Raw genomic sequence first — 21,446 nt, 5'->3', positions numbered from 1 at the left:
AGACACCGTTTGTCCTAATACAATACAAGAGGCCTAGCCGGCCTAGCCCAGTCGAGCCAACATGGCGGTGCGTGACGCGTCGGGCTCCCAGCATCCGCCAGCTTACCGCCTACTCCTTTACGGGCGCTTTCCGCGATACAAGAGACTGGACATCATCGTCTTGGGTAGCAACATGCTGCATTGAACGTCGCACTCAAGCCGGCAATATGTGCGGAAGCAATGAATGGCCTCTCATTGTCTGTGCAGCGTACAAATTTTGGCAGCTGCCGTTTCGCCGCACCGACACGGCGGCGTGTATATGGAAGTGTGTGACGCATCACTTTTCTCGACACCGACGGTCCCTCGTTCGGCCGCTGTTGCTTTTCGTGCACGTGCCGGAATACAAAAAACCGAATTATCATCGTCGTTTATAGGGTTAAGCGGCATTGAACTCTCTTTTTCATGCCGCTGACGCGCATGCACTAAACGCCACTCCCTCCTCAGTGTGAGGCGACATGCTGTGAATCCATCAAGGAATTTGGGTGCGCCGAGACAAAAGGCTTCATTGTCGCTCCGAGGAGCGAATTCACATAGTGGCCACTAAGTATCTGAGAAAGTTATTGTTGTGTGCGGCTAAACAAAGTCCATGGCAGCACTGTCGTGGTTCGTTGCTTTAATTATATATACAACTGGAATAATGGATAGTTCTGTGCAACGAACTTTCTCCATGTATTTACGCCAAATGAACATAGAGAAAGCTGTCCAGCCAATGAGCAGGGTGAAATTACACGGAGCCTGTTGGTGTCCATCAATTTTTGTCACGTTATTACGAACAGTGACGAGGACGAAATCTCTCCTCCCCTAATCAATCGGTTGCTTCCTTTCATTTGCAAAAGGGCCCTGCGATGCAAACAAAGCAAGCGATTTAATTCTTTGCATTCATAGCATAGGACATGGCGATGCCTTAGCGCCCAAGGAGATTGCCTGAATTGTTATATTTTACGGGTTGATGGAACCGAAACTATCACCAATTTTCGGCAGTGGACATGAGGTGTAAACCATACTGAGCGCTGCCGTTCTGGTTCATTAGGGGTCTAGTTCCAAAATGCGTTATCTTTTAAAGTCTTCGCTTTAGAAAAATATGAAAAGATGCAGTTTCCTCTTCGCTTCCTGTTCCTGAACACCTTCCATTTATGCGAAACTATCGTGGAAACAAGCGTTCCGGTCCAAACCGCCAATCCCAAAAAGAGAGCGAAAAAAATGAATAAAGCCGGTAGACACACCCTGGCCATAAATGGGGGGGGGGGGGGGGGGGGCAAAGCAGAACAGAAGACAGGTTGGGGAAGGGAGGGGGGGAGGAGGGGCCGGCGGCAGCTCTCTATTCCTAACAATTACAAAGAAATTACAACAAAGCTTCGCTCCCCCTGCTATGTTAATCGCCCTTGCCCTGCTTTTCACTTGTACTCGGAATGACGACCCCTTCAAAATGCTCGGATGTGGGTTCTCCCAGCAAGGAAATTGCGTGCAAGCTTCCACTGCGTGTATGCAAAGCGCTGTCTTTAGTTAACATGCTCCGATTTCAATGATTACTTTTGATCTGGAGTCTGGAACGCGCGAGGAAACTACTGACCAGTAAAAAATATATATATATGTCGTGGTGCGCCCCTTTGAGTGCAGGAAAGCAGCCAAAGGCAGTGCGAATGCTGAAGTGCCTGAGTAAGACCCTTGCAGTTTCATGCTTTATAGGAAAACGGTTTCCGATCGATGGTGCTTTCCATTCGCCGTATTGCATTAGCGCCTATGAAAGCGGCTCTCTCTGTAACTTGTGCTACCACAGAAAGCCGCGTTCAGCCCCTGTCAGCCGAGTGGGTGCAGATATGCACTAGCTAGTCGATTAGCTACTACACTTAAAGAAAAAAGGACTAAAAGGGGGCGAGGTGTTACTCTTTTGGGGGACTAACTGCTCTGCCATTCGTACTTTTCTGAACTAACTGCAAATGGTCTAACTGTTGTTGGCCCCCTTGGATAGGGGTGCGCAACAGTCAGTCCCAGGGAGCGGCCGTTTAAAGAGAAATTGCAAAGGAAGCGTGATTTGAAGCGCATTTTTAGAGCGGGATTGTTTCCGACAGCGCTTTGCACACATAATAACAACACAGGCCACAGAAATAAGCATATGAGCATACCGGGATTTGAACCCGCAACCTTTGGATTGGGAACCGAGCGCAGGTACGACTAGGCCACCACCTAGGCAGACGGTCTCCGGGAGAAAACAACAGCCTTATATGCGAAGCACATACCATTGCCTGGGTTTACTGCTCCCATTTTTATTATAAATATTGCTGTGTAGAGGAAAGTAGGGCGATTTGCTGCCATATGCTTTTGCAACAAGCTGCTGTAAGCCTTAATGCCTACGCACAGCGGTCTAAGTGGCGTTTTTGGCCGAAAAAGAAGTACTGAACTGTGTATACATTACAACCGGTACTTCACAGCCAGAACAGTTGTTTTATTTTCTTTTTGCGGATAAGGTGGTGTTATTTCTGGAAACTATCAGCTACACATGCAGCCCGTTTAAACCAAATATAGAAATTCTAAGATGAGTCCTTCATAGGAGTACTGAATTTAAAATAGGCTACGTCATAAAATGAAATATACTCATTTGGGCATGATAAACGAGGTTCTTCAAAAATTTCCTCTAAAATCTACTTAAAAGAAACAGACACATCCTCCTGAAATGTACTATAAGGTCAGCTGCAAAGTAGTATATAATACTTATATCATTGGCGTGCTTACTTCTCTGTGAGCGGAACATTTACTACGAGATAAACTCTTGTCTAGAGAGCAACAACACTTTATTCCTTCTAGCATTCCTTCTAGACGGAAATAAACTGAATTTGAATACGTATTTAAACAGAGGAGTAGAGTAGGTGCTACTTTTCTGAGGAGTATCTGAAACACTCTTTCGGGAGTGCCCTATGTGTCCAGCCATTTACTCCTATCCTGTTTTTTTTTTCTCTTTGCAGAGTAGGCACAGCTTGACGCTCGTCCGCCGCACTAGCCAGTGAGAGGAGGAAAGGTCCCCGTCTTTCAGCCGCGCTTCCCTATACTACACCTGAGCTAGCAGATCCGATCGGAGACAGGCGTTTGACCAAACAACATCGTGCCGCCTACCTCACGGCAGCGGGCAACCCACTCTCTGTATACCTGTGCTCCACCCGAAAGTATTCACGCGACGAGAATCGGTCCTACTGCGAAAAATTCAAACAGGCACCCTCCTTACCACCTTTCTTGTTGCAGCGTTTTCATCAGGACGACCCGACGACACCTGTGCCTGGCTGCCACTCCAGGTGCAACTGCCGTGAGGATCTCACAACTAATCACGACACGACAGCAAAATGGAGCACAAATACTGAGGCGGCGTAAAATGGCGCTCTGTAAAATGCGTATAGAGAATGCAGACCGTATTCACGGGCGAGATGGAAAGCAGCCGCGGCCCAAGGTTGATATATTAAAACCACCTGCGCTTCGTGCCCCGGCCACTCTTAAACGGGGACCATGGCCTTCTTCTCTCTGCACCTGGGCCTGCCCCGATCCCTCCCCTCCAGATCGTGCCATCGAGCTCTGGAGAGCACTCCTTATGTTCATCTCGGAGGCACCGATGGTCTGTGATCGGCTTCGCAACGCCCACGAGATGCACACAGCCGCATTTAGCTGCCTTCATGAAGTCTATTAATAATCCGGAGGCATCCTTACCCCTTTTCCCTTAAAAGAGACACCCCCCCCCCCCCCCCCGCCCCCCCGCCCCCGCCCTCTTCTTTTCACCGTAGCGCACTCGGCGCATGCTAATGTGGGATAAACGTGGTTTCAATATATCAATCTTGAGCCGCGGCTGCTTTCCTTCTCGTCCGTGAACATTGTCTATACTCATTTTAAAGAGCGTCATTCTACTGCGCCTCAAAATTTGTGTTCCGTTTTGCTTCCGTGCTTAGCTATGACCAGAGTTAATGTTGCTCTCTAAAACCTTTGAGGCATACGGGGTCGATCACATCACTTTTTTTCGGAGGGGGTAAAGCACAAGAGCCCGAGTAAACCAAACGCATGCAATGAACCGGAAGCAGGCTCATTAGTAACTACCTTACTGACCGTACTCAGTTTATCGAAATTAACAAAGAGAAGTCCCCGACAGCTAATGTAACATCAGGTGTACCACAAGGAAACGTACTAGCCCAGTATTATTCTTAATTTTTATAAACGGCCTGCCTGCTAGTATTTCCAACAATATTACACTTTTTGTCAACGATTGCGTACTTTATCAGGAAGTTAGCTATGTCGACGACCATACAGCCTTAAATAACGCCTTAACAGCTGTGACCAAGTGGCGCGAAGAATGGAGATGACTATCAAGGTTAACGCTTCTTTTATCTGTAACCAGGAAGAAACACCGATATTTCTTTCGGTATGCCTTAAACGAAATCCTTCTTGCATCTGTCAGCGAATACAAATACTTAGGCGTAACACTAACCTCTGAACTCAAATGGGATTCTAAGGTTAACAAGGTCACATCAGTGCACTAAAGCAGTTAATTTTCATTAATGGACGCCTCAAACTACCACCATCTGAATCAAAGTTGCTTGCATAAAAAACACCCGTCAGAACAGTCTTCGAGCATCAAATGCCGTTTCGTTTCCTTTAACTAACAAGCTAATTAAAAAAAAACGACGTATAACTGCATGCGATGTAATAATATGCACTTTGAATCATTGATCATTGGCATATTTGTATGCCAATGTACTTTCTTTCTCTTTCTGTTACGATCCCTGACGAGGTTGACAGTATCAAATAAATTAATGAATATTGCTGGCTGCATTGATAAGCGGGGGTACGACAATATGAAAACGAAGGGGGAACATTAAATGACGCTGGCAGAGAATCGGAGGGGCTTGAAAAAACGGAACTGCCAGCTGAAAAAAAACGGAGACGCGTGCACAAGACAAATATTTAACACGCGGACGGACACTAGACTTTCAACTGTGCTTTACTGGAACATACATTGCCGCAAGAAACATCCGACGCACGCGCATCTTCAACACCTTCTATATGACACGTCAATTGATGTTAGCTTGGAACATACATTGCCGCAAAAAACATCCGACGCACGCGCATCTTCAACACCTTCTATATGACACGTCAATTGATGTTAGCTTGGAACATACATTGCCGCAAAAAACATCCGACGCACGCGCATCTTCAACACCTTCTATATGACCCGTCAATTGATGTTAGCTTGATTATTCTTTTATCTACCTACTAGGTAGGCATGTTTCTTGTTCGTCAGACACAAGAACGTATCACTCACACAATATTCTTTCTGATTGTTCTGAGTTTATGTCGAGCTAAATATAAAGTCCCGATAAACGCTTCACCACCCGCGTCCCGACTACTTGCAGGCAAGAGCAACTGATAAAGGCCGGTTCGAACGAGGCACAAAGCGAACAGCGTCCATATCCTTCACTCAAACTTAGTATCCTCATCACCCCAGTCTAGGAATAATGGACATCAATCTTAATTGCGAGAGAACTGTGGAATATTGTAAGGTACTGTTATAGAAATATTGAAAGTTATGGTCCATATTTCCGATGCGGAGCAAAATATTTGTTTTAAACTGTCTATCGCTCTCGTCGTGTAGTTAGGATTGGTATAGAAAACCAATGGGGAACTTTTTTTACAATAGCGAGCCTGGCGAGGGGAGATCTGCGGTTATATTTAAGGTTATAGAAGAATCTTACGTTATATGAAAAAAAAATGCGGTCATAAATAACTTCCAGTTGAAAAATGCGCTTGTCCAGAATTTCTGGGTATGCACAACTGCCACGTTCCCCTTGCGACATAAGCGATGATGCGCGCGTTGTGCATCTGCCGCAATTGGCCGTTTTCTTCTTTCCGCATAAATCAAACGTTGTAGTTGGACTCATGTCTTTCTTTTTTTTTATTTTAAAAATTGGAGGGGACACTTAATCTCCGCCTTGAGAGTATGAGCTGATAGAATAATGGGTTCACGCCCATAGATGTGGAATTTCTCATTCTCGACTTTACACTCATAGGTCCCTGGGAGTCCTCATACCACTACAGGTGCAGCGGGGCAGCAGGTGCTGCCACCGATGGGGTTTGTGCGACCCAGGTTGCTCTTCTCGAGCAACCTCTCGCGGCCAATAATTAATTTAACTGCCACCTGCCACGGTGGTCAGTTTCCTCAACCGGTGGGCAGGTTGTGATGACACCACAAGGTCACGGGACCTATGCGGTCGACCTAGGTTGCTTCTCTGCGGATTTTTTGCTCCCGACGACGACGCCAGGTTCTCTGCAGAACGGGAGTCTTAACGCTATCGAGTGAAAAAGTTAATAAGCAAAGCAAGCTTCACCACCAGCCACCGCTGGCCGCACCTGGCCACCGCTGGCTGGTAAAAGTGCCTCATCTTTCCATTCCCTGTTTGAAAAGGGACTTTTGGAAGGCGCTTTGTGACAAACCGGCAGTGCGATAATGAAGCTTGAAATGTAAATTAGTTATTTCTATTTAGAAATAGAGTAAATAACGGGAGTCGAAGAATGAGTCTAGCATGTTCGCGCCACGGCATTATCTTGATCGAGGCACGAGCGTTGTGCAAGGCCCGTTTTAAGAGCGTTAGCTCTTACTCATCACGTTTAGAGGTTTCGTGGAGTGTGCTACCACCCTTAGGGTGCCTCGATGCCCGCTCGCCTCGTCTCCGCTTTCAGGGTGAGGACACCATTTGTAGCACCCCGCGCCGCCGCTTCCCCCTCGCAGCGGCATGTTAGTCACACGCGCCGGTCGCGTATACTGCGCGCTATGCATGTGGCGTCGTTTTTGTGCGGTTGCGTGGCGACTGCAACGATGTGAATAAACTGGAAATTGACGCTACATGGTTGTTTCGCTCGTGGCAGCAATGTTCTGCCAGTTTTGAATGTTTTTTACATGATGCAGGCGCTGCGAATGCACGCCGATCAAAAAGCTATGACTGGCCGCTGCGTTCCCCACTCACTGGCTACACTGAAAAAGAGCCTGCGGTTTTTGGCGCCTCCTTCGCAGTCATAATTTACAGTATCAGGGTCGCCGAATGCTGTTGGATTATGCTACATTTGCTGTTCTAGCGTAAAAACTGCTTACTAGACCCCAAGTTTCTCAGGTATGCCAGCAGCGCGGAGGATGATCTGCCGAACATAACTTTATTTTGCGTGGTTAACACCCGCTTGTCCAACATTAACTGGGATGACTTTGTCTTATTACTCCACCATATGCAAAGGATTCCAAGCAGTAATAGGAAATTTCTTTTCCAAACGATCCGCCGCCACACTTTTCTGGGGCGGACAACTGAGGACACGTCTTAAACAATACGTTCATATTTTCTCGTTTGCTAAAGGCTTGTTCCGCAAAAAAATTATGCACATGGTCAGAGTATCCCTCTGAATAGTGTTGAATAGACTTTGATTGATAGTGCGATGCAACACCTTGCTGATTATTCAGCAAGACATCTGTCGTTTTTATTGGTTTTTCTTGGAAAGAATTAAAAATAAACGGTTCAATGAAATTTGTTATTGAATAAGGCAACATAACAACAAAAAATTTCAGTTGCTAGGTATACAGAAACGTTAGTTTTTTCTTCTGTTCAAAGCATGAAGGAAAAACAATAAAAGCGGCCGATTCACAAAGAAACCTGAAAAATTCAACTCTAGATTACGGCTTCGTTTCAATGCCACTATTCACGCCAAACTCAACTAAGGGGAGTCGGAGCAACACAGGCCACCTTTCTCGCTTCAGCGGAATTGTCTGCTCCAGTTGCCAAAAGACGCTCGCTTGCCGCCTTACTCCATAGTCGCTGGCCAAGGCAGTATACCTCTCATTAGGTACTGATCCGGGCTAGTTGTAGTAAGTGGTTTTATTAAAATAATAAAAAGGAAGGAAAAGATTTCTGCTAGCCCCGGAATCTGCCATCGATACGGAAGCACCTGAGCTGGGGCAGCGGAAATAAAGGATATCAGACAGAATGGAGAAATGAAATGAAAGAGGTGAAGGGACAGGAGGAGAGGATTTGACTCATGTTGAGTAGAAAGACGCGCGGCAGGCAAGCGCTCATCCCCGCTGCTGCCATCAAGAAAGAGAAAAAAAGTAAGCTCCAGGACATGCCTGCCCAGAAGCACGCGTGACGAATTTTACTTATCTCGTCACTATACGTGACGGCAACCAAAGTAGCATATTTTCCCCAGTAGGGACTTACTGAAAAGCGATACCAAAAATAAGGCGCCTCTTCTTGACGACAGTGTAATTCATCCCGCATGCTCTCTTGCTTACTGACGCGTTGATCCGATGAAAGGGACCATTTAAAAGCATATGCGAAATTTAAGACAAGTTCAGTGCTTCGTGTCCTCAATGTAATCTGTTTCTGTTTTTTTAACATTTTCAGCTCGACCTAAATTCAGAAAGCCGCCTCGTGAACGAACGTTCCCAGCTACCATTGTCAGAGATAGTGACCAGAGCTCATCAGCCGCAGAAGAACGCTGTTCTGAGAGCGCTGACAGTGATGTGAGCGAAGAGCATCAAGATGCAAGGAAGAGTGAAGCACGAACAGCAGATGTGTTTTCTATGTCCGCAACTGAGCTCGTGAAACAAGTACAGGACCTTCAGAATAAGAACTCAATTTTGAGGGAACGATGCTTCCTTACTAAAAAAATCTGGAAAGAAAAATTAGAACTACAAAACGCCTTCAGAAAGAGATGTCTACTTTGGCCTCAAATCTCAGCTTCCTGAACGAAGATCAAAAAGTCGCCCTGCAGAAGCACAACAAAAAGGGCTGTTCATGGAGCCGAGCGACAGTAAAGAAGGCTTTGCAGCTGAGGTTTGCTTGTGGCTCTACAGGATACGATGTTCTGCTTGAGCAAGGCAATCCGCTGCCGTCAAGTTGAACACTCTGCAGAAGGCTACAGCATCTTCCATTTCAACCAGGCGTGCTCACTGAAATATTTGAAACAATGAAGACCAAGGTATTCATGATGGCCGATATTGAAAAAGACTGCATATTGTTCTTGGACGAAATAGAGATCAGAAAAGAGCTAGAGCTAGATCGCAGTTCTGATGTTTTTCTCGGAACGACGACTCTGCCGGAGTCTGAACAACCAGCTAATCATGTTCTTGTGTTCATGGTTGGAGGCGTGAACAGCCGTTGGAAGCAAGTGATAGCTTATCATTTTACAGGTGCTTACGTTTCTGGTGACACGTTGAGAGATTTTGTGTTTCATCTCATACGACTCTGCTCGGAGATCTCTCTTCGCGTACTCTGTGTGACCTGTGACATGGGTTCCGCCAAGCGAGCCATGTGGAGGTATTTAAGTCTGTCGAGCTCACGTAACTCGGTGACTGTGTGCAGTGTTCCCCACCCTTGTGATGCAAGAGAGCGTTACTTTATGCCAGACCCTGCTCATGTACTTAAGAATATTAGAGGACATCTTGTGAGGAAGGATGTCATGCATCTTAGTGAAAAGATTGTGTCAAGATTTAATTTGCCGAGCACTGAAATTTTGATAGGGCATGTTGATAATTTGGTTGAGCATCAGCACGACGAACAGCTCAAAGTTGCTTCAAAACCTCGGTGAAATTCATTTTTCAGATGGTCACTTCACAAAAGTGAAGGTCGGAATCGTTGTGCAGCTATTCAGAGAAGCCCCTGCAGGAATTAGGTACCTTGTAGATCAAGGAGCGTTACCATCGGAAGCTGAAACCACTTCTTGGTTTTTTGAACTTTTATTCAAGTGGTACACGATAATGACAGCTCGCCATCCGTTGGTCGCCTTAAGAATTATTGACAACGAAAAGTATGAGCGAGCAGTTTCAGTTTTGGACCTTGCGTCAGAAGTTGTCTCGGAACTCAGCATTGGCGTGCGAAAAATCTGGAAGCCCTGCCAGCCAGGCGTAGTCATGTCGACATATGTTGTGCTGAAGCTACACCTTCACCTCCTGAAAGACTGCGGGTACTAATTTGTCCTGACTGGCAGGCTTGTCCAAGACTGATTCGAGAATTTATTTTCCGTAATCCGAATGCGGGCGCCTTTGCCCAGCTCATATGATCTAAAAAATGTCCTTAAAATTGTGTCAGTGAGCCAATTTCTAAAAGTTCCAAAAAAAATCTGGCCACGAAATTGACGACAGTGATTATCTAGTTGATTTTCTCTCTCCAGAAATACAGCATGCGAGGCAGTGCGAATCTGACGAAAATGAGGAAGTCATTGATGTCGATCTGCACCCACTGTCTTCTATCGAGGGCGACCACTGATCTCCACTAGGGGGCTGTATGCCGCATCGGGCGCTCGAAAGTGAAGCCACTGGAAGTGGCGCGGCATGTCCCGGAAGTCAGCCTTTGGCAGTGCACGAAATCGGACCTCAGCACGGTTTTTCTGTTTTAGTTTTCGTTTTCCGCTTAGCATTTTGTATTTTAGACGTTCTCGTTTTTCTTCGTGACAATGCCTACTTGTTGCGCCGTCAACTGCATGAGGAGAGCAGCAACGTCCTCAGGAAAGGCGTTTCAAAAATAAGGGTCCATTGCATCGCTATGGGACGACACTAGCAGAAGACAGAACGTCGCTGCACACAGTATGTACGGAGCCTCGTCTGCTCAACTGTGTCGTCCTGTTACGCTAGCGTCGCCAACTCTACTCTTTGTTGTGATGCACGTTGTCGTACTCTAAGCCCAAGTTACATCATCAATGGAGGATAAATTTAAGAAAGAATAGGTGGAAACCTTCATTAGGTAGCCGACTTTGCAGTGACCATTTTACCGAATTATGATTAGACCGAACCGGAGTGAGCTATAGGTCGAGGCCACAATCTGGTGAGGTGCCGTCGGTGTTCTGCTGGTTCACATTAGCGCGTACAAAATGTATATGGTACTGCTTTTTCAACGCAGCGTATCAAGTACTATTTCGTGCTGTAGCAAATTATGCCTGAATGGGCTTTTATTCGTGATGCTTGGTGCAGTTGACTTCTAAGAGCGCTTGTCACATGCACTGCTGCATTCGTCTTTCTCGTCATTCGTTTCTCTCGTGCTGTGTAGATGAAATCTGGCTGTGCTATAGAGTTAGATTAAAAGCACGTATGGAAGGTAAATGGCACACTAAAGCGATAAACATCACCTGTCATCGATGAGAAGAGACATCGTCCGCCACCAACCCGAAATTGAATCAGCGGCAGCTGTATAACGAGTGGCTCTTCAAGTGTCAGGATTTCCGCGCCATTGCCTTTTCTTTGCTACACGAAAATTTGCTTTCAAGATGACCTAGGCTCATCGTCATTCCACTACTTCTCCTAATTACGCTCGGAAGACAAGAACCAGGTCAGAAAATAGTGTTTAATGCACGTACCCCTTTGTCGCGGCATGGTGAGACATGCATGCCTGTTCACTTCGGTTCCTGTGAAATTACAGTGTTCCCCGAACAATGCTCACATTTATCACGTTCAGCTTGCTTATTCATTTGATATTACAGTATACGTTACACGAAAACAACGCGAAAAACTGAGGACAGAAGGGTGAAAGACGCGAATTTTTGCATTGAAATACACAGCAGACACCGAAATTCCGGGACATGCCATTCAACTTCCGGTGGCTTCATTTGCGCCCACTTCAGAAAGCGGGAATGCGGCATCCAGCCACCTAGTGGAGATCAGTGAGGGCGACATACTTTCTCATTTAGCAGGATTCTTAGTTAGGCCAATTTTGTCTACTGTGGAACATTGCTTGGTCTGCATGCGCATGCTGACCGCGGAAGAGCCCGGAGAACAGCACAAGCTCGCTCAGCTGAAAGAGTTTGTACAAGGTGGGAAAAATTTAACTTACGCAAGCCAAGAAGTTGTGAAAATTGCTGAGCAGTGCGAAAGGAAATTTAAATTTTTTGCTGACACAAGGGATATTAGTCGTCTCAAAAAAGCCAATGAAGACACCAAGACAAATGATTATCAGTAGTGTGGCCCTCCCACAAGTTTCGTGCACACAGAGTACTCAAAAATTTTCCAGAAACTTGTTGACCGTTTTGTGTCCCTTAGGCTTCGTATTTTCGCACGATGACTGAACACACCTGAACTTCCTGATCGATCCTATGGAAGCAAAACAGTAGCAGGCGCAGGCCTTCAGTGAATACAAGTTGCCTTTTGATTTAGAACGCAGAGCGGAATGTGTACATTCAATATCATGTATATTGTAAATAAATTGATTATTCTTTGCTGTTTTGATATTTACGTGCTGTGTTTCACTCAGCAACACCGACTCCTATGGTCAGTGCATTTGATGTCCTCCGTATTCCGATGGCGAAAAGTGCGGAGGCTTGGAGTAGCGACACACAAAATATATCTTTTAATTTGGTTTTGTTGAGTGGACAGGCAGGTCATTACGAGCTGGCATTGCATTGAACATTCCCAAAACTGAAGTCAAAATTTCCCGGCGAATAAGCAGCGGTTATGGCTATCACGCTCTTGTGCAAAGTGAATCCTTCACACGCACAAGTTAATTGTAGACTACGAAAGGAAACAACGCAGTAGCAGATTCAACAAAAAGTGACCGTTTCAAACATTTCTTGAAAGTAAGACAAATTATAAGATATTGTGAGTCAATTTTGTGCTACCATTAAACAGTGGGACTCCTCACAGTTCACTGGTCTGTTTCAACAACACCCCAAACACGAGGTGAGCAGTGTATATCAAATTCTTCTGACAGTTGTTATGCTTTCATATATTTATCTCTTATATACTGCCACTGCTCTGTCGCAGTAGCAACAGAGGAGCAAGTTAATGCCCAAACATCCTCGAAATTGTCGTTGACAGGAAAGCTTGTTATTCTCATTAAAACTGCCCGAGTGGCAGTGTTTGGCGATTATGAAACTCCAGCTCTACATAAGCAATTCTGACTGTTGGAAAAGCAATCGAGATGTAGAGTATCTGAGTGTACAGATAGCGCTGGAAATGTTACAACCGCTGTGAGAATGTAACGAACGTTCGCAAGGCGCCGAATTTCTCAGCAGATGAACTGCGAAACATGATATATTTTAGCTTAACTAACTCCGATTCACTGTTTGAAACATCTCTGGTACCACCCTTTCTTGTTACAACACCAGGTTTGCGGATTTTCACGCGGTAGTGGTAGTTTTGTCTTCCGAACGGCCCGCCGCCGCATTGCGCTCTATGCAGCCGAACAGGAGAGTGTGACCAAACATGTTGCCGTCGCGGGCAGTGTCCTCACCCTGAAAACGGAGGCGAGCGGGAATCGAGGCACCGTAACCACCCTGGGATCACAGCGCCATCTGTGGCAGCAATTAGAAAACCGCACAGCTCTCATTGTGACTTACAGCTCCATCTACAATAGCATCGTAGAACAACCACCTGCCGCGTGCCATTGATGACGCCCGGTCCAATATAGTGGGTAGAGGTGGAATTATGTGTTCGCCAAGATGGCGGCTATTAAAATTCGTTGCGCCCTCCCATCCCTCTCCCCATTCCCCAAAAAATTCTATAACTGGAGGAAAACTGCCTCGTCACAATACCGCTATATGTGTATGCATTCGTTGTCTGTCGTTGCCAGGAAGAAAGAAAAGGAAAGTGCACAGGCCTGCTCACTGGCTCAAGGCGAGCCACAATCGCTACCACGGGCAGATAGTAGGACAGTTGAAAGATGGGATAGGAAGACAGGATAGTAAAGACGCGCTAAAGACAAGGCCGATCACGGAGGTAGTGCAATACCGGGCCAACCGGTGGCGGGAGTGAAGCATCCTTCAAACTCTCCGCCACATTTCCAAAAATAAGTCCAATGAACCCGTAACAGATACTCTACAGGGTCCGGACATTCGCTCATTCATATGCATTCGTTCCGTTATATATATACTCCGACAAGAAGAGACACCCATCCGGGGACAGTTGTGTAATGAATTTGATAGGCAAATAAAACCCTATGGGTTGTGGTATAGAAATAACACCGCAATTAAGTAATAGATAAACATTGTATACATGCAATTACTAATCGAAGCGTTACCATATCGCACCACAAGCCGAATTCTAGGCCTACATTGACCGACCCAAACGCAACAAATTCCGTTTGCGAAGTATCTTGAGGGGGTGTAACTCGACAACAGGCGCGTTCTTCTTCGCTTTCTTCGTCTTGTAAACCAAACAGCTAACGCTCGTTACTTCAACGTCTTCCAGACGGTGGCGGCCTTTCTTTTTATTTGTTGGTCTGCGACAGGAGAGAGCGTCGGTCTAACTACAGACAGCTTGCGGCAAGTTCTTCGATGTAATCGCTGTACGACTGGCCCATGGGGAGCACCGTCACGTGGGAATTGCTAGCGGAAGCAACGGAGCGGACACCTGTGGAGGCAGCAGACCTGCTTGCCGCTCCGACTGGATTCGCGGGGTGTAAAGTGCAGCTACTTTTAACTGTAAGGAAGCTGTGCAACACTGTAGGCTAATGTTGCGCACATATTGATGGGAATGGTTTAATCTTCCGATGGGTAGCAAAATTTTGCCTTTAAAGTTTGTCCTGAGCTCGCGCCGAGTGGAGAAGAATGTCATAGAAAACCAGTGGGGTGCGGCGTTTTTGAAAATAAATACCAGAAACATGCAAACGTCCCGAGGAGGGATCTGCGGATATATTGATTGTTATAACCAGAGGTGGGCAACCTCAGGAGATGTGTGCCTCACAGGGAGAAGTGAGGTTGAGGTCGGGTTGGCGACAGCTCGAAATTTTTTTAGTGAGGTCAGCATATCGAATCTCAGCCCCAAGCGTGAGTCCGAGGCTAAGTGAGGTCGTCATGCACTGAGGTCGGATTTTGAGGTCGATGCCTTTCGCAGTTTACTCCGACGAGCGCCCCTTTCGAAGCGCAGTTCAAGCGCCCCGCCGCGGTGTGCAGTGACGCTTGGTGCTCGGTTACCCCGCTTGGCAAAACAGACGCCGCGGCCCGCTCCTAGCTTTCCGGTACTCTGCCGTAATGTCTTTGCAGCCACTACGCTCCCTTCTAGTCTTATTGAAAGGAGTGCGACTACTGTGACGATGAGTCCCGCATCTTCCGTTGGCGTAGAGGCCGCCTGCGATCGAGCGCTTACATGTGCGCAAAACACGTAACTCACGCCGACCCGGTAGCTTTGAGCGTCTGAAGCCGTAAATAAATATGTTCAACCCAACAAGCAGCGTAGAAGTTCCTAGGCGAGCGGATGGTTCAAATCAAGACCGCTTTGTCGCGTTCATGCCCGTTACATTCGTTCCTTTTTCCTTCGAGGAATGCCGCAGGTTGTTTTTAGCTTCGGTGGCGACAGAGGTGCACCCACTGGAGCGTTCGGGCCCTGCTCTCTTCCGGTGTCTCCCCTTGCTCGCAGCGACCGTGGCCGGGCATAAGCAGGCGTTCGGTTTACGTAGCCGCGAGCACGGTGCCACGATAGCACCGCCGCGCATTCGTACCGTCTTGCTGACTTCAAAAGTCGACCCAAGGATCGAGCACAACAGCCTGTCGTTTGAGGATAGTTGTAATAGGGCATTACTTTTTCTGCCCTGAACCCGTCAATCTCCCAAATGCGCTATACGCCGCTCTGGTAGGCCGGGAATCGTAACAGCTTGCTGCATTTGAATACCCGCGCCACGTGCCTGTCCTCCGCTTGTTATGTCGGCGACCGAAGAGCAGGACACTCATGTGGCAACCCGTAAGGATATTGCCCCGCGACGAGGAGCCGCATTCATCACCAGTACAGCTCAGGCCTCCTTGACGAGCCGCTGAAAGTTGCAGAGGGGCGGCCGGGCGGCAGCGCGTGGGCTATGATGGCGCCGGATCCGTTGACCGCGCGGGTAACCCGAGCCGCTCAAGTAGCCCTGCCACGCTCTTTGATACTGATGACTTGGGGGAAGGTGCTGTCTCCTTTTTCGCAGCAATGACGATATTCGTAGCCCTTCCGCCGAGGGCTGCATGTAGTAGAGAGCAAAGGCGCTGCCGAAGTTTCCTGCCTAGCAGCAGGCAAAACAACTGTAAGTGTTCATTCTCTCTTTTTTTTTGCTTTGAGGGGAACCGCAGCATACGGGAGACAGTAGCGAACGGGCATTAGGTGAAGGGATAGCTCGTTTGGCCCAACCATGTGAGGGCTGTCATTTTTGTTTTTGAATCTTTTATATCGGTTGTATGTAAGCTTAAGTTCCTCGACTCCAAAATCCTTCTGTCTCTAGCAAGCTCCGTCCCTCACGAGTGAGGAATTTCGTCGGCCACAAATCACATCAGCCTCCGGCTAATGGGGGATCAAGAAAAAAAAATTGGCAGAGGTACTTACGACTGCTTACGTGTCGGAACGCGAAAACATTACAAACGCTGTCGTGCTTCTTCGGCGGTTGCGTATTTGCGCGGACGACCACGTTTCCCTTCGGATGGTGCCGATGTCGAAGCTGCAGATGTTGATGCTTCCCTGTTGATTACACGAGCACCCACACAACCGGCCGCAATGAAATCCAGCGGCGAAATGGCGCGCCGCAGGCAGTGCGTTCCGCTGTCGGCGGCGTTTCCTGTGACGCGATGTATGACACCGCCCACACACACACACGTGCATATAACACCACCTGGAACGCTGCACGACGAACGGTTGCATCACAATTTTGATACAAAAATTGGTTTTTTGAGGAAAGTAAATGACACAGTAACTTCCTCACATCTCGGTGGACACCTCAACCGCGCCTTAAGGGAAGAGGTAAAGAGTCTAGGAAGGCATACAACTGAAGGTACATATGTCGCTGGCTCGAATCCAGGTCACAAGCTAGCCTCCAACTTGGCTAGAAGATGTAAGCTATATGCAACGGGACATCGTACGACGCCACCCGGAACGCTGTACGACAAAAGGTTGCGTCACAGTTTTGGTACGAATGTTGTCGGGAAAACTCGCGTCACATTGAGGTCAGCCAGTGGAGAGTATATATAAAAGAACAACATATATATGATAGTCTGACAGGGCGGTGCTCGGTTTGCTGTGTGCGTCATACGGCCGCTTGATGACGTCGCCTTATTTTTCTTGCCGTTCCTGGGGTTTTCTGTACCAACTAGGGTCAAGTGCACACACTAACACACGCCGCCGGCTTTTCTCGTAATGGGACTAGTAATGCTTTAACATTAAAAATCTTTTACTCCTGTGTTACCACGAAGATGAGGTTACTCCTTTGCATCTGTCGAAATGCTTGCTCAAAGCGGGAAAGCATTATGGACATCGCTACGGGCTACAGTATACAAAGAACGAGTTTCCATACAAATGAGGCCTAAACACACTGAAAAAGATTGTTCCCTACGAAAATTGTCCTTAATGCAGTGGATCCAGAACGAAGTCTACATTAACGAGGCACGGCTGTGTATGATTGCGAACCACGATAACACCGAAACACCGTGCTATATGGGGTTAATACACTAGTGTTCTACTTAACTAGACCGGAGGGAAAATAATGCATATATGTAAAGAAGGTAAAATGGCACGGTCTAGCTAATACCATGCGACTGGCATACGCGACCAATGTCCGAGCGTTGACTGATTCGGTGACTTCTTAAACAGTGTCACGTTTTTCAGGACAATTTGCGTTCGGAACTCTTACTGAGGCGCTCAAAAAACATCATATTTGAGATGTAGAGATACTTAAGACTGCTTACGTGTAGGAATGCGAAAGCACTACAAACGCTGTCGTGCTTCTTCGGCTGCAACGGAATCCAGCGACGGTATGGCGCGCCGCAGGCAGTGCGTTCCACTGTCGACGGCGCTTCCTGTGGCGCTATGTATGACACCGCCCACACACATGCGCGCGCACATGACACCACATGGAGCGCTGCACGACGAACGGTTGCATCACAATTTTGACACAAAATTGGTTTTTGAGGAAAGTAAATGGCGCAGTCTCTGAAGATTAGTGAATGGAACCGATTGCGGGCTGACGTTGTGAAGGGAAGTTCTGAGGAACGCAGCTGTCCTCTCCTGTTTTTGCCCTGGAGTTGTCCAGTTTTAGTTCGCGAATCTTTTCTTGCATATGTCCGTCATCATTCTTTTCTTTTCCTGTCCTTCTTTCGTAAGGCCGCATGGCGTGAGTTAGGTTGGCGAGCTGCTCTGCAGAGGAGTGCGAGGTTTCGCTCAGGGGAACTTAATGGGCGAGCTGATGTATGTGCCACTGTGGCCTAGTTTTCAGAAAAAGTGGCATTGTGTGCTAATAATGAAAAATAATAACAGCCGAATGTACTAAACGAAGCCGCTTACTGATACATACAAATGAATACAACTCATCTCTATCGCGGATTAATAATCAGTATTTGAGGAAACATAAAGATGGCTGAAAAGGATGGTTGAACGCAAAATTTTCATCTGGGCGGCCTCCTTTCACTATGCCCCATAAAGTCGAAACGCTGCTCGCGTATGAGCAATTGACACAAGGCCCACCCCCCTAAGGCTCCTGCGCGCCCTGGCCTGCTGCCTCGGAGGTACAGCGAGAGATCGTCGGCATTGCGGGAAAGCGGAGCACACCCCTCTGTGCTGTGCAGCAGCTGGCCAGAGCCGTCATACACGAGGAGCTCCGGGACCATCTATTCGTGTACACCGACGGCTCAGTGGCCCGCGACAGCTGCTCCCTTGCAGTGGCGGCTACCATCCCCGCCCTGCGACTGCACAGCCAGCAACACGCAACCTTCCTGGGCTCCTCCACCACGGCGGAGTTGATGGGGATCCGGCTCGGGCTGGACCTGCTGCTCACCCTCGGCCCTCCACCGCCCAGGAGTGCTCTGCTCTGCGACTCCCGCGCCGCCCTCAGCCGCCTGCAATCTAACGGCCGCGGTACCCCACTAGTGCGGGAAATTCGCTCGCGCATCGAGCGCCTCGCGCAGAGAGGATGTGCCGTGCGTGCATAGTGGGTGCCCGGTCACTGCGGCATCGCCGGCAACGAAGAAGCTGACGACCTCGCGACCGCTGCACACCAACTACCTGCCAGCGATCTGCCCCTTGCGCTGGAGGACGTGCGTGCGGCCATCCACGACCATCTCCGAAGGCAGCACCCCGACCCACACATCGCAGGAGGTGAGCGCATCGACAGTATCACCGGCTGTCGCGCACTTACACGGTCACAACGTGCAATGATCCTCCGCGCGCGCATTGGCTGCGTGTGGCCCGAGGAACGACGGGTGCGTCACGGAATCGCGACGAGTGATGTGTGTGACGGATGCGGTGCAGTGGAAACACTAGAACACCTGCTCCTTCACTGTGCAGCGTTCGCCGATGCTCGTAGCGATATGCTCGCGGTCTATAGGGCGCAGGGCATACTACCAGACTCCATCAAGACGCTATTGTGGCCGCAGGGCAGTGCGCGCACTCGTGAGCGAACTTTGGTGAGCCTCTGTGCATTCCTCGAACACACGGGCTTGACGTCCCGTCTGTTCTCCGTCAGGTAGTTACACGCAGTGACCGAACGCTCCGCGATTTCTACCTTGAACGATTAATAACTGGACGCCCCACTCCAGTTGTAGCCAACACAGTGCTGTGCGCGTGTGTTTTTAATTCCTCTAAAATGAACTAATCACGCGCACGACCTGGACACATTTCTTATTGTGTAAATAGTTTGTACATATTACTTCTCCCCCTATCCTCTCTTCATGTCCCCTCAAATCTTTCATTTCATTTCTCCATTCTACCTGCTATCCTTTATTTACGCTGCCCCAGCTCAGGTGCTTCAGTATCGATGGCAGATGCCGGGGCTAGCAAACATCTTTTCCTTCCTTTTTACTATTATTTTAATAAAAAAAAACCACTACCACCACCTACTGACGATGTGTCCGTGCGTATCTGTCACAGTGTCAAATACATCGATGACGACCAATTTTGTTACATTCTATGCCTATTCGAAAATCTACGGAGCGTATCTTGCATAGAACCCCCTCCTCCTCCTCCTCCTCCATGGGGCAGAACGTCAGGGATAGTTGATTTTCGGTTCTCGCGTAGGCAAGAGCGGCGCCCAATACGAGCAGGTATACGCGAAGCGGATTAGAACTGCCGAGGATTATGACTGATATGCTTGCAAATGTTTGCACGAAGCCGAACGCAATTGCAAAAGTAGCCCGCGACGTACTCGGACGCCACACCCCGGTCCGCAAGCCGTTAGGACAATGGTCAGCTGCACGACTGGCCAATGTACATACATAGACCTTGAGAAACCGCGGGAGGCGATTGTTCTTTCACGTAGAAGCTAGAAATGAGCCCACCGAATTCACATCCCAGAATACCAGTTTTTTATGTTCTCTTGCATGCACATTGAATAGTGTACGTACAGCCGGCCAAATCTTTAGCTGGCGTGCGTGGCGGCCGCCTTTTCCGTGCTCCTGCAGCCTAATTACGACGGAGCAAAGTTGCGAGAATATCAAATCTAAGAAAAGGTAGCTTTCCGCAAGTTTGCTTCGCCGCATAGCGCAGGAGCGCAGAAAAAGCGTCCGTCGCGCAAGCTAGCTGAACATTTGGCCGGCTGCACACTACATATATCGATTGATTTACATCCTTAAATGCCATAACTAGTCCTTACCAAGATACTCGATCTCATCATTGTGGCTTGCCTTAGTCACAGGATTCTCGGCCGAGAGATCTTTAATTATACCTACCCAAATTTCAGTTATTTTTTGATGTCCAGCATCCGACCTCAACCTCACAATATTCGATTGAGGTGAGGTTGAGTGAGGTGGGTAGTGGCCACTGGAAAATGGAGGTGAGGGCGGCAGAGGATACCTCCACCTTGAGTGAGGTTGCCAAATTTTTTCGAGGTTGAGGCGAGGTAGCGGTATTTGAAGTAGAATGCCCAGCTCTGGTTATAGTACAATCTTATGATATGCGAAAAAACAAACGCTTTGATAAAATCTTCCCGCTGGAAAAATAAACTTGACCAGAATTTCAGGGTGTGGCATTGCATGTAAAAGCACTCACCGAAAATCTCACAAAGACACGACAGCGAATGCGCCGAATGTTTTCGTTGTATTCGCAGCGGCTGAAACAGAAGAGGTGTCAAAGGAACACCCAAGAACTGAACGACGTTGTGGACGCAAGGGATTCCGTGAAAGCAGAGAGGAAGTCAAAGGGCGTTCAGCGGTCGCCGCGTGCACGGTTGTCACGCAGGGCTAGGGGGGGAGCCGCACATGCGAGGACAACGGCCGTAAATCACCGGACAACTGGCGGCGAGCCTCGTAGCAGGTTGTGCAAACATCGCCTCGCGCGCAATCCGAATCGCAGCGCATGCTCGCGAAGCGACAAGCTTGCGAAGAGATGTGCTCCCGCCGCTTTGCTCGCGCAAAATGGCTGCGATAAGTATCTTCTTGCACACAGCGACAGGCCCTGCGCATTTCTCGTTGCCTATACGTGGCCGGACTCGCCATGCACTTTCAGACCCTTTTGCGCGTGCTTGCGC

General features: G+C 48.1%; 1 long non-coding RNA gene across 1 annotated transcript in view; it reads right to left on the bottom strand.

Moving 5' to 3' along the window:
• LOC144114538 (uncharacterized) overlaps window positions 1–21,133 on the bottom strand; it is a 68,945-nt gene extending 47,812 nt beyond the window's left edge. Inside the window, exon 1 of the long non-coding RNA XR_013311049.1 lies at window positions 20,969–21,133. This is a non-coding gene — a long non-coding RNA (uncharacterized LOC144114538). The remainder of the gene's footprint in view (window positions 1–20,968) is intronic.
• Window positions 21,134–21,446: the final 313 nt, after the last annotated feature.

The sequence above is a fragment of the Amblyomma americanum genome, chromosome 1 (genome assembly GCF_052857255.1).
Source record: "Amblyomma americanum isolate KBUSLIRL-KWMA chromosome 1, ASM5285725v1, whole genome shotgun sequence".
NCBI lineage: Eukaryota > Metazoa > Arthropoda > Arachnida > Ixodida > Ixodidae > Amblyomma > Amblyomma americanum.
Note: the sequence above shows the minus strand (reverse complement) of the source record. Positions and strands in the feature narration are given on the sequence as shown.